Below are 13,045 nucleotides of genomic sequence, written 5' to 3' on the forward strand. Positions count from 1 at the left end.
CTTTTTCAAAAATCACTTTACTTCTTTCCCACTTTTATTTTCGAAAATCAATTAGTGTTTTTCAAAATGTTTTCAAAATCTTTTACTTAATTTTCGAAAATTGCTTCCCCTCTTCTCACATCCTTCTATTTATGGACTAACACTATTCCTTAATGCAAAATTCGAACTTCATCTTCTTTGATAAGTTCGAATTTTCTACTTCTGCCTTCCATTTTTCTTTTCCTCTGACACCTCAAGGAATCTCTATACTGTGACACAGAGTATTCCATATTTCCTTGTTCTCTTCTCTTTCTTATGAGCAGGAGCAGAGACAAAAGCATTCTTGTTGAGGCTGATCCCGAACCTGAAAGGACCTTGAAGCGAAAGCTAAGAGAAGCTAAGGCACAACTCTCTGTAGAGGACCTAACCGAATTCTTCAAAGAAGAAGAACTCATGGCAGCCAAAAACAACAACAATGCCAATAATGCAAGGAAGGTGCTGGGTGACTTTACTGCACCTACTCCCGACTTCTATGGGAGAAGCATCTCTATCCCTGCCATTGGAGCAAACAACTTTGAGCTTAAGCCTCAATTAGTTTCTCTAATGCAACAGAATTGCAAGTTCCATGGACTTCCATTGGAAGATCCTCATCAGTTTTTAGCTGAATTCTTGCAAATCTGTGACACTGTCAAGACTAATGGGGTTGACCCTGAGGTCTACAGACTTATGCTATTCCCTTTTGCTGTAAGAGACAGAGCTAGAACATGGTTGGACTCTCAACCTAAAGAAAGCCTGCACTCTTGGGAAAAGCTAGCCAACGCCTTCTTGGCAAAGTTCTTTCCACCTCAAAAATTGAGTAAGCTTAGAGTGGAAGTCCAAACCTTCAGACAGAAGGAAGGAGAATCCCTCTATGAAGCTTGGGAAAGATACAAACAATTAATCAAAAAGTGTCCTTCTGATATGCTTTCTGAATGGAGCATCATAGGTATCTTCTATGATGGTCTCTCTGAACTATCCAAAATGTCTTTGGATAGCTCTGCTGGAGGCTCTCTTCATCTGAAGAAGACGCCTACAGAAGCTCAAGAGCTGATTGAAATGGTTGCAAATAACCAATTCATGTACACTTCTGAAAGAAATCCTGTGAACAATGGGACTAGTCAGAAGAAAGGAGTTCTTGAGATTGACACTCTGAATGCCATATTGGCTCAGAACAAAATATTGACTCAACAAGTCAATATGATTTCTCAAAGTCTGTCTGGAATGCAAAATGCACCAAGCAGTACTGAGGAAGCTTCATCTGAGGAAGAAGCTTATGATCCTGAGAACCCTTCAATGGAAGAGGTGAATTACATGGGAGAACCCTATGGAAACACCTATAATCCTTCATGGAGAAATCACCCAAATTTTTCATGGAAGGATCAACAGAGACCTCAACAAGGTTTCAACAATAATAATGGTGGAAGAAACAGGTTTAGCAATAGCAAACCTTTTCCATCATCTTCTCAGCAACAGACAGAGAGTTCTAAGCAGAATAACTCTGACTTAGCAACCATGGTCTCTAATCTAATCAAAACCACTCAAAGTTTCATGACTGAAACAAGGTCCTCCATTAGAAATTTGGAGGCACAAGTGGGTCAGCTGAGCAAGAAAATTACTGAACTCCCTCCTAGTACTCTTCCAAGCAATACAGAAGAAAATCCAAAAGGAGAGTGCAAAGCCATCAACATGGCCGAATTTTGGGAGGGAGGAGAGGCAGTGAACGCCACTGAGGAAGACCTCAATGGACGTCCACTGGCCTCCAATGAGTTCCCCAATGAGGAACCATGGGAATCTAAGGCTCAAAATGAGACCATAGAGATTCCATTGGACTTACTTCTGCCATTCATGAGCTCTGTTGAGTATTCTTCCTCTGAAGAGGATGAGTATGTCACTGAAGAGCAAGTTGCTAAATACCTTGGAGCAATCATGAAGTTGAATGACAAGTTATTTGGAAATGAGACTTGGGAGGATGAACCCCCTTTGCTCACCAAAGAACTGGATCACTTGCCTAGGCAGAAACTGCCTCAAAAGAGACAAGATCCTGGGAAGTTTTCAATACCTTGTACTATAGGCACCATGACCTTCAAGAAGGCCTTGTGTGACTTAGGGTCAAGTGTAAACCTCATGCCTCTCTCTGTAATGGAGAAGTTAGGGATCTTTGAGGTGCAAGCTGCAAAAATCTCACTAGAGATGGCAGACAATTCAAGAAAACAAGCCTATGGACTTGTAGAGGATGTTCTGGTAAAGGTTGAAGACCATTACATCCCTACTGATTTCATAGTCCTAGAGACTGGGAAGTGCATGGATGAATCCATCAGCCTTGGCAGACCCTTCCTAGCCACAGCAAAGGCTGTGATTGATGTTGATAGAGGAGAGTTGATCATTCAAGTGAATGAAGAATCCTTAGTGTTTAAGGCTCAAGGATATCCCTCTGCCATCATGGAGAGGAAGCATGAAGAGCTTCTCTCAAAACAGAGCCAAACAGAGCCCCCACAGTCAAACTCTAAGTTTGGTGTTGGGAGGCCACAACCAAACTCTAAGTTTGGTGTTGAACCCCCACATTCAAACTCTAAGTTTGGTGTTGGGAGGTTCCAACATAGCTCTGAGCATTTCTGAGGCTCCATGAGAGTCCTCTGTCAAGCTAATAACATTAAAGAAGCGCTTGTTGGGAGGCAACCCAATGTTTTATAATTAACTATTTTCTTTTGTTATTTTATGATTTATGTAGGTTGATGATCATGAGAAGTCACAAAATCAATTGAAAAAGCAAGAACAGAAAGAAAAACAGGAAGAAAAACAGCACACCCTGGAGGAAGAACCTACTGGCGTTTAAACGCCAGTAAGGCTAGCAGATGGGCGTTTAACGCCCAGTCTGGCGCCATTCTGGGCGTTTAACGCCAGAAAGGGGCACCAGACTGGCGTTAAACGCCAGAAAAGGGCAAGAAGTTGGCGTTAAACGCCAGAAATGGGCACCAGCCCGGCGTTTAATGCCATAAATGGCTAGAAACGCAATTTTGCTTGCCATTTGGTGCAGGGATGACTTTTCCTTGACACCTCAGGATCTGTGGACCCCACAGGATCCCCACCTACCCTACCACTCTCTCTCTCTTCTTCACCCATTCACCAATCACCTCAACACCTCTTCCCCAAAAACCCTTCACCTATCAAATCCCATCTTTCTCTTCACCACTCACATCCATCCTTCATAAAACCCCACCTACCTCACCATTCAAATTCAAACCACTTTCCCACCCAAACCCACCCTCACTTGACCGAACCCTACCCTTCCCCCACTCCTATATAAACCCTCCTTCACTCCTTCATTTTTACACAACCTAAACACCACTTCTCCCCCTTTTTGGCCGAACACAAAGCCATTCCTTTCTTCTTCATTTCTTTTTCTTCTACTCTCTTCTTTCTTCTTTTGCTCGAGGACGAGCAAACCTTTTAAGTTTGGTGTGGTAAAAGCATTGCTTTTTGTTTTTCCATAGCCATTTATGGCATCCAAGGCCGGAGAAACCTCTAGAAAGAGGAAAGGGAAGGCAAAAGCTTCCACCTCCGAGTCATGGGAGATGGAAAGATTCATCTCAAGGGTGCATCAAGACCACTTCTATGAAGTTGTGGCCTTGAAGAAGGTGATCCCCGAGGTCCCTTTTTCACTAAAAAAGAGTGAATATCCGGAGATCCGACATGAGATCCGAAGAAGAGGTTGGGAAGTTCTTACCAACCCCATTCAACAAGTCGGAATCTTAATGGTTCAAGAGTTCTATGCCAATGCATGGATCACCAAGAACCATGATCAAAGTGTGAACCCGGATCCAAAGAATTATCTTACTATGGTTCGGGGGAAATACTTGGATTTTAGTCCGGAAAGTGTAAGGTTGGCATTCAATTTGCCCATGATGCAAGGAGATGAACATCCTTACACTAGAAGGGTCAACTTTGATCAAAGGTTGGACCAAGTCCTCACAGTCATATGTGAAGAGGGCGCCCAATGGAAGAGAGATTCAAGAGGGAAGCCGGTTCAATTGAGAAGGCATGACCTCAAACCCGTGGCTAGAGGATGGTTGGAGTTTATTCAACGCTCAATCATTCCCACTAGCAACCGGTCCGAAGTTACCATAGACCGGGCTATCATGATTCATAGCATCATGATTGGAGAAGAAATAGAAGTTCATGAGGTTATAGCTCAAGAACTCTATAAGGTGGCGGACAAGTCCTCTACCTTGGCAAGGTTAGCCTTTCCTCATCTCATTTGTCACCTCTGTTATTCAGTTGGAGTTGACATAGAGGGAGATATCCCTATTGATGAGGACAAGCCCATCACTAAGAATAGGATGGAGCACACAAGAGACCCCACTCATCATGAGATCCCTGAGATTCCTCAAGGGATGCACTTTCCTCCACAAAACTATTGGGAGCAACTAAACACCTCCCTAGGAGAATTGAGTTCCAACATGGGACAACTAAGGGTGGAGCACCAAGAACACTCCATCATCCTCCATGAAATTAGAGAAGATCAAAGAATCATGAGAAAGGAGCAACAAAGACAAGGAAGAGACATTGAGGAGCTCAAGCACTCCATAGGATCTTCAAGAGGAAGAACAAGCCGCCATCACTAAGGTGGACCCGTTCCTTAATTTCCTTGTTCTTTATTTTCCTGTTTTTCGAATTTTAGTGCTTATGTTTATCTATGTTTGTGTCTTGTGATCATTAGTGTCTTAGTGTCTATGCCTTAAAGTTATGAATGTCCTATGAATCCATCACCTTTCTTAAAAAAAAAAAAACGTGCTTAAATTGAAAAAGAAAAGAATCGCATGAATTTTGAATTTTATAACAGTTTAATTATTTTGATGTGGTGGCAATACTTTTGTTTTCTGAATGTATACTTAAACAGTGCATATGTCTTTTGAATTTGTGGTTCATGAATATTGGCTCTTGAAAGAATGATGAAAAAGGAGACATGTTACTGAGGATCTGAAAAATCATTAAAATGATTCTTGAAGCAAAAAAAAAGCAATGAAAAAAAAAAGAAAATTTTGAAAAAAAAAGAAGAGAAAAAGAAAAAAAATTCGAAAAAAAATAGAGAAAAGAAAGAAATAAAGTTGTGATCCAAGGCAAAAAGAGTGTGCTTAAGAACCCTGGACACCTCTAGTTGGGGACTCTAGCAAAGCTGAGTCACAATCTGAAAAGGTTCACCCAATTATGTGTCTGTGGCATGTATGTATCCGGTGGTAATATTGGAAGACAGAGTGCTTTGGGCCACGACCAAGACTCAATAAGTAGCTATGTTCAAGAATCATCATACTTAACTAGGAGAATCAATAACACTATCTGGATTCTGAGTTCCTAAAGAAGCCAATCATTCTGAATTTTAAAGGATAGAGTGAGATGCCAAAACTGTTCAGAGGCAAAAAGCTAAAAGCCCCGCTCATCTAATTAATACTGATCTTCATAGATGTTTTTGGAATTCATTGCATATTCTCTTCTTTTTTATCTTGTTTGATTTTCAGTTGCTTGAGGACAAGCAACAATTTAAGTTTGGTGTTGTGATGAGCGGATAATTTGTACGCTTTTTGGCATTATTTTTAGTATGTTTTTAGTATGATCTAGTTAGTTTTTAGTATATTTTTATTAGTTTTTAGTTAAAATTCACTTTTCTGGGCTTTACTATGAGTTTGTGTGTTTTTCTGTGATTTCAGGTATTTTCTGGCTGAAATTGAGGGACCTGAGCAAAAATCTGATTCAGAGACCAAAAAGGACTGCAGATGCTGTTGGATTCTGACCTCCCTGCACTCTAAGTGGATTTTTTTGAGCTACAGAAGCCCAATTGGCGCGCTCTCAACGGCGTTGGAAAGTAGACATCCTGGGCTTTCCAGCAATATATGATAATCCATACTTTACCCAAGATTTGATAGCCCAAACCGGCGTACAACGTCACCCTCAGAAATCCCAGCGTTAAACGCCGGAACTGGCACCAAAATGAGAGTTAAACGCCCAAACTGGCATAAAAGTTGGCGTTTAACTCCAAGAGGAGTCTCTACACGAAAATGCTTCAAATGCTCAGCCCAAGCACACACCAAGTGGGCCCGGAAGTGGATTTTTATGACATTTACTCATCTCTGTACACCCTAGGCTACTAGTTCTCTATAAGTAGGACCTTTTACTATTGTATTGAAAAAGAATCTTCTGATCTTTGGAATCTTTTGTTCTTTAGATCTTTTGATCACCTTGGGAGGCTGGCCTCACGGCCATGCCTATACCTTGTTCTTATGTATTTTCAACGGTGGAGTTTCTACACACCATAGATTAAGGTGTGGAGCTCTGCTGTACCTCGAGTATTAATGCAATTACTATTGTTCTTCTATTCAATTCCGCTTGTTCTTGTTCTAAGATATCACTTGTTCTTCAACTTGATAAATGTGATGATCCGTGACACTCATCATCATTCTCACCTATGAACGTGTGACTGACAACCACCTCCGTTCTACCTTAGATTGGGTGAATATCTCTTGGATTCTTTAACCGGAGTCTTCGTGGTATAGGCTAGAACTGATGGCGGCATTCAAAAGAATCCGGAAGGTCTAACCTTGTCTGTGGTATTCTGAGTAGGATTCAATGATTGAATGACTGTGACGTGCTTCAAACTCCTGAGGGCGGGGCGTTAGTGACAGACGCAAAAGAATCACTGTATTCTATTCCGGCCTGATCGAGAACCGAAAGATGGATAGCCGTGCCGTGACAGGGTGCGTTGAACATTTCCACTGAGAGGATGGGAGGTAGCCACTGTCAACGGTGAAACCCTTGCTTAAGCTTGCCATGGAAAGGAGTAAGAAGGATTGGATGAAGACAGTAGGAAAGCAGAGAGACGGAAGGGAAGGCATCTTCATACGCTTATCTGAAGTTCCTACCAATGAATTACATAAGTATCTCTATCTTTATCTTTATGCTTTATTCGTTTATCACCTATATTCATTTGAGTCTGCCTGACTAAGATTTACAAGGTGACCATAGCTTGCTTCATACCAACAATCTCTGTGGGATCGACCCTTACTCGCGTAAGGTTTATTACTTGGACGACCCAGTACATTTGCTGGTTAGTTGTGCGAAGTTGTGTTTATGCCATGGCATTGAACACCAAGTTTTTGGTTTCATCACCGGGGATTATTTGAGTTGTGAAAAGGATTGATCACAATTTCGTGCACCATCGATCAATCTCGCCTCCAAGATAGTGCTTCAACCTCTGGCCATTCACTGTAAATTTCCTATCAAAATTCTCTTCTTGTATTTCCACATGACCATATGGTGAAACTCTGGTAACCAAAAATGGTCCTGCCCACCGGGATTTCAGCTTCCCAGGAAAGAACTTGAGTCTTGAATTATACAGAAGCACTCTTTGTCCTGGCTCAAAGACTCTGATGGCAATCTTCTTGTCATACAGTAGCTTGGTTCTCTCCTTATAGAGTTTGGCATTCTCATAAGCTGAATATATGAATTCATCAAGCTCATTCAACTGAAGCATCCGCTTAATTCCTGCAGCTTCTGAATCAAGATTCAGATACCTGATTGCCCAGTAAGCTTTGTGCTCTAGTTCAACTGGCAGGTGACATGCTTTGCCATAGACCAACTGATAAGGGGACATGCCGATAGGAGTCTTGTACGCTATCCGGTATGCCCAGAGAGCATCATCAAGCTTCCTAGACCAATCCTTTCTTGAAACACTGATGGTCTTCTCTAGAATCCTCTTAAGTTCCCTGTTGGAAACTTCAACCTATCCACTTGTCTGAGGGTGATAGAGGGTTGCCACTTTATGACGGACGTCATATCTCTGCAGAAGAGAGTCCAGCTATCTGTTGCAGAAGTGGCTTCCTCCATCACTAATGAGTGTCCTTGGGACACCAAACTGGCTAAAGATATATCTCTGAAGAAAGCTTATTACCACTTTGGCATCATTGGTGGGTAGAGCCACAGCTTCCACCACTTGGACACATAGTCAACTACCACTAGAATATAGTTGTTCGAATGCGAGGGTGGGAAATGTCCCATGAAATCAATACCCCACACATCAAACAACTCAACCTCAAGGATCCCCTGCTGTGGCATTTCATGGTTGGCAGGGAGATTTATGGCTTTTTCACATCTGTCATAGTATTTTACAAATGCTCTTGAGTCTCTAAAGAGATTCGGCCAGTAAAACCCGCTCTGAAGGATCTTTGTAGCTGTCCTTTCACCACCAAAGTGGCCTCCATACTCAGAACCATGACAGTGCCAAAGAATCTACTATTTTTCTTTGTCTGGGACACATCTCCAGATTATTCCATCTGAACACCTTTTAAAAAGGTATGGTTCCTCCCAAATGTAGTACTTTGCATCAGTCAATAGCTTCTTCACTTGTTGCCTACTGTACTCCCTTGGGATAAAATTCATGCCTTATAATTTGCAATTTCTGCAAACCATGGAGTCTACTGAATGACGAACAATTGCTTGTCTGGAAATGTTTCAATCACAGTTGTGGGTGGTTGTATTCCTGCTTCAGGCTCAATTCTGGAGAGATGGTCAGCTACTTGATTTTCTGACCCTTTTCTGTCTTTTATCTCAATATCAAACTCCTGAAGGAGTAACACCCACCTAATTAATATTGGTTTAGAGTCCTGTTTGGTTAGAAGGTACTTCAAAGCAGCATGGTGATGAGCGGATAATTTGTACGCTTTTTGGCATTGTTTTTAGTATGTTTTTAGTATGATCTAGTTAGTTTTTAGTATATTTTTATTAGTTTTTAGTTAAAATTCACTTTTATGGATTTTACTATGAGTTTGTGTATTTTTCTGTGATTTCAGGTATTTTCTGGCTGAAATTGAGGGACCTGAGCAAAAATCTGATTCAGAGACTAAAAAGGACTGCAGATGCTGTTGGATTCTGACCTCCCTGCACTCGAAGTGGATTTTCTGGAGCTACAGAAGCCCAATTGGCGCGCTCTCAACGGCGTTGGAAAGTAGACATCCTGGGCTTTCCAGCAATATATGATAGTCCATACTTTGCCCAGGATTTGATGGCCGCAACAGGCGTTCAAAGTCACCCTCAGAATTCCCAGCGTTAAACGCCGGAACTGGCACAAGGATGGGAGTTAAACGCCCAAACTGGCACCAAAGCTGGCGTTTAACTCCAAGAAGAGTCTCTACACGAAAATGCTTCAATGCTCAGCCCAAGAACACACCAAGTGGGCCCAGAACTGGATTTTTATGTCATTTACTCATCTCTGTACACCCTAGGCTACTAGTTCTCTATATATAGGACCTTTTACTATTGTATTTTCATCTTTTGATCACTCTAGATCTCTAGATCATCTTTGGACGTCTAGTTCTTAGATCATTGGGAGGCTGGCCATTCGGCCATGCCTAGACCTTGTTCTTATGTATTTTCAACGGTGGAGTTTCTATACACCATAGATTAAGGTGTGGAGCTCTGCTGTACCTCGAGTATTAATGCAATTACTATTGTTCTTCTATTCAATTCCGCTTGTTCTTGTTCCAAGATATCACTTGTTCTTCAACTTGATGAATGTGATGATCCGTGACACTCATCATCATTCTCACCTATGAACGTGTGCCTGACAACCACCTCAGTTCTACCTTAGATTGGGTGAATATCTCTTGGATTCCTGATACACGACGCATGGTTGATCGCCTGACAACCGAGCGCTCGCCTGACAACCGAGCCAGCCATTCCGTGAGATCAGAGTCTTCGTGGTATAAGCTAGAACTGATGGCGGCATTCAAGAGAATCCGGAAGGTCTAAACCTTGTCTGTGGTATTCTGAGTAGGATTCAATGATTGAATGACTGTGATGAGCTTCAAACTCCTGAGGGTGGGGCGTTAGTGACAGACGCAAAAGAATCACTGGATTCTATTCTGGCCTGATTGAGAACCGACAGATGGATAGCCGTGCCGTGACATGGTGCGTTGAACATTTCCACTGAGAGGATGGGAGGTAGCCACTGACAACGGTGAAATCCTTGCATACAGCTTGCCATGGAAAGGAGTAAGAAGGATTGGATGAAGACAGTAGGAAAGCAGAGAGACGGAAGGGACCAAGCATCTTCATACGCTTGTCTGAAATTCCCACCAATGAATTACATAAGTATCTCTATCTTTATCTTTATGTTTTATTCATCATTCATAACCATTTGAGTTTGCCTGACTAAGATTTACAAGGTGACCATAGCTTGCTTCATACCAACAATCTCTGTGGGATCGACCCTTACTCGCGTAAGGTTTTTTACTTGGACGACCCAGTACACTTGCTGGTTAGTTGTGCGAAGTTGTAATGATCACAATTTCGTCCACCATGTTTTTGGCGCCGTTGCCGGGGATTGTTCGAGTATGGACAACTGACGGTTCATCTTGTTGCTTAGATTAGGTATTTTTTCTTCAGAGTTCTTAAGAATGAATTCTAGTGTTTCAAGGTGATGTTCTTATCATCACCAAAGCTGATTGATCTTCATCAATTTAGCTCTTGAATGCAATGTCCTGCTGAAGCTTGGCTGGCCATGTCTAATTTCTTTAGACTGAAGCTTTAGACTGGCATTGCAATGATTCCTGGAATTCTCATTAAGAATTTTGATACCTTTATTTTCTTTTCCACTTAATTTTCGAAAAAGCACAAAAAAATTTACAAAATCATAAAAACCAAAAATATTTTATGTTTCTTGTTTGAGTCTAGAGTCTCATGTTAAGTTTAGTGTCAATTGCATGTTTTTGTTCTTTTTGCATTCATGCATGTGTCTTCATTAATCTTCAAGTTGTTCTTGATGGTTATATTGCTCTGATCTTTGAATTCTCTTGACTTGAGTATTTTGTGTGTCTCTTATGCATTCTCATTTTGTTAGTGTCAGTAGTATACAAACCGCTAAGTTTGGTATCTCGCATGCATTGTTATTTGATTTTAGTTGCATTTTAATTATTCTTATTATTAAAAATCCAAAAATATTTTTAACTTGTGTCTTTTCAAGTCAATAATACAGAGGATTGAAGATTCAGAACATTCAGCAGAGGAATTGCACAGAAAAAGCTGGGCGTTCAAAACGCCCGGTGAAGAAGGACAGACTGGCGTTTAAACGCCAGCCAGGGTGCCTGGCTGGGCGTTTAACGCCCAAAAGGGTAGAGTTTTGGGCGTTAAATGCCAGAATGTGCACCATTCTGGGCGTTTAACGCCAGGATGGCACAAGAGAGAAGATTCTGTTTTCAATTCAAATTTTTTTCCAAGTTTTCAATGATTTTCAAAATCAAATTTTTTTTTCAAATCATATCTTTTCAATCAAATCTTTTTCAAAATCAATTTCTTTCTATTTTCAAAAATACTTGCTATCAATTAATGATTTGATTCAACATTTCAAGTATGTTGCCTTTTCTGTTGAGAAAGGTTTAATGTTTGAATCATATCTTTTCTTGTTAGCCAAGTTATTAATTTTTAAAATCAAATCTTTTTTTTTTAAATGTTTTTCAAATCATATTTTCTCAATCACATCTTTTTTTAAAACCAATCATATCTTCCCAATCACATCTTTTTCAAAATATTTTCAAAATCTTTTACTTAATTCTCAAAAATTTCTTCCCCTCTTCTCACATCTTTCTATTTATGGACTAACACTATTCCTTAATGAACAATTTGAACTCCATTTTTCTTGATAAGTTTGAATTCTTCTACTTCTGCCTTCTATTTTTCTTTTCCTCTGACACCTCAAGGAATCTCTATACTGTGACATAGAGGATTCCATATTTTCTTGTTCTCTTCTCTTTCATATGAGCAGGAGCAAAGACAAAAGTATTCTTGTTGAGGCTGACCCTGAACCTGAAAGGACCTTGAAGCGAAAACTAAGAGAAGCTAAGGCACAATTCTCTGTAGAGGACCTAACAGAAATCTTCAAGGAAGAAGAACACATGGCAGCCGAAAACAACAACAATGCCAACATTGCAAGGAAGGTGCTGGGTGACTTTACTGCACCTACTCCCAACTTCTATGGGAGAAGCATCTCTATCCCTGCCATTGGAGCAAACAACTTTGAGCTTAAGCCTCAATTAGTTTCTCTAATGCAACAGAATTGCAAGTTCCATGGACTTCCATTGGAAGATCCTCATCAGTTCTTAGCTGAGTTCTTGCAAATCTGTGACACTGTCAAGACTAATGGGGTTGACCCTGAGGTCTACAGACTTATGTTATTCCCTTTTGCTGTAAGAGACAGAGCTAGGACATGGTTGGACTCACAACCTAAAGAAAGCCTGAACTCTTGGGAAAAGCTAGTCAATGCCTTCTTGGCAAAGTTCTTTCCACCTCAAAAATTGAGTAAGCTTAGAGTGGAAGTCCAAACCTTCAGACAGAAGGAAGGAGAATCCCTCTATGAAGCTTGGGAAAGATACAAACAATTAATCAGAAAGTGTCCCTCTGATATGCTTTCTGAATGGAGCATCATAGGTATTTTCTATGATGGTCTGTCTGAACTGTCCAAGATGTCTTTGGATAGCTCTGCTGGAGGATCTCTTCATCTGAAGAAGACGCCTACAAAAGCTCAAGAACTAATTGAAATGGTTGCAAATAACCAATTCATGTACACTTCTGAAAGAAATCCTGTGAACAATGGGACAAATCAGAAGAAAGGAGTTCTTGAGATTGATACTCTGAATGCGATATTGGCTCAGAACAAAATATTGACTCAGCAAGTCAATATGATTTCTCAAAGTCTGTCTGGAATGCAAAATGCATCAGGTAGTACTAAGGAAGCTTCATCTGAAGAAGAAGCTTATGATCCTGAGAATCCTTCAATGGAAGAGGTGAATTACATGGGAGAACCCTATGGAAACACCTATAATCCTTCATGGAGAAATCATCCAAATCTCTCATGGAAGGATCAACAGAGACCTCATCAAGGTTTCAACAACAATAATGGTGGAAGAAACAGGTTTAGCAATGGCAAGCCTTTTCCATCATCTTCTCAGCAACAGACAGAGAGTTTTAAGCAGAACACCACTGACTT

General features: G+C 40.8%; 2 non-coding genes across 2 annotated transcripts; both read right to left on the bottom strand.

Annotated features, from left to right (window-relative positions):
* Positions 1 to 837: 837 nt before the first annotated feature.
* Positions 838 to 945, bottom strand: LOC112793661 (small nucleolar RNA R71). The gene has a single exon (XR_003198363.1). It is a non-coding gene; the product is annotated as a small nucleolar RNA R71 (small nucleolar RNA).
* An 11,414-nt stretch (positions 946 to 12,359) lies between these two features.
* LOC112793148 (small nucleolar RNA R71) lies at positions 12,360 to 12,467 on the bottom strand. The gene has a single exon (XR_003197856.1). It is a non-coding gene; the product is annotated as a small nucleolar RNA R71 (small nucleolar RNA).
* Positions 12,468 to 13,045: the final 578 nt, after the last annotated feature.

The sequence above is a fragment of the Arachis hypogaea genome, chromosome 3 (assembly GCF_003086295.3).
Source record: "Arachis hypogaea cultivar Tifrunner chromosome 3, arahy.Tifrunner.gnm2.J5K5, whole genome shotgun sequence".
NCBI classification, from domain to species: domain Eukaryota; kingdom Viridiplantae; phylum Streptophyta; class Magnoliopsida; order Fabales; family Fabaceae; genus Arachis; species Arachis hypogaea.